Genomic DNA, 897 nt, shown 5'->3' with positions numbered 1-897 from the left:
AAGGGACAGAATTCCTGAGAACATTTCATCACGTCAGGTTTCACATCAAACAGGCCAATACCTAACCACAGAAAGGCATGCCCCCCTTGAACCAAAGGCCACCCTGTTCTAATGCTCCAAGGCAAAAGCTGGACAAGGTGCTGGAGAACACTTTCAGCACTTCCTCTGCTCATCGCAGGGATTCTGTAGGTGTCTGTAGGATCTGATTCTGTAGATCTGTAGGATCTGATCTTTTGGAATTCTTCAATGTTGTATGCCCCTCTGCTATTACCTCCACCTCTTCTTTGTGGGTATTTACTTATTCCCTTATTGTGCTTCCTCTTGGTGTTTTCTCAGCCAAAGCAGAGGAGAGCTGGCAGCTGTTTTGAATTTGTACTTCCATTTTTCCTCTAGGGAAAAGGAGAAAAGGGAAAGCCTGCCCCTTGGAAACTGGCAGAAACATTTCTTGTTTCCCAGGCATTAGTTCATTTGGCCAGAATTCCTGCAGTACCTTTTGCTGCAAGTCTTTTAAGCTCCCATTGCCCTGAAACTATGGGGCATCTCCTCCATACATTGCACTGGAAACATGAAGCATTTCAACCTTGCCCACAAACCACAGGGTCAGAAAATGACCAGAAGGAATTCAAGGGCAGAACTCTCAACTGCAGCCTTGCTTAGTGTGCTCAACTGATAGCAGATCACACTGGGAACTCTTCCTAATAGGACCACCCCAGAATTTACCCAAAGATACACAGCTAGCTTTTATTTGCTTCCTGGATGGCCCCCAAATTACAAGATACTCAATGCCTGAATGGTAAGGATAACAGAAAAAGCTGAGTATGTAAGCACTTGACAAAAAGGTCAGCATAGTTCTCCTGGGTATTGTCTAGGTACCTGGAGAATTTTCTGGGCTCACCT

The 897-nt window shown here is 45.2% G+C and overlaps 1 protein-coding gene across 1 annotated transcript in view; it reads right to left on the bottom strand.

Annotated features, from left to right (window-relative positions):
- LOC104126802 (ankyrin repeat domain-containing protein 26) overlaps positions 1-897 on the bottom strand; it is a 60,507-nt gene that overhangs the window by 12,957 nt on the left and 46,653 nt on the right. The window lies entirely within an intron of this gene.

Source organism: Egretta garzetta, unplaced genomic scaffold (genome assembly GCF_000687185.1).
Source record: "Egretta garzetta isolate BGI_Z169 unplaced genomic scaffold, ASM68718v1 scaffold960, whole genome shotgun sequence".
Classification (NCBI taxonomy): Eukaryota; Metazoa; Chordata; class Aves; order Pelecaniformes; family Ardeidae; genus Egretta; species Egretta garzetta.
This window is presented reverse-complemented; position numbering and strand designations above follow the sequence as displayed.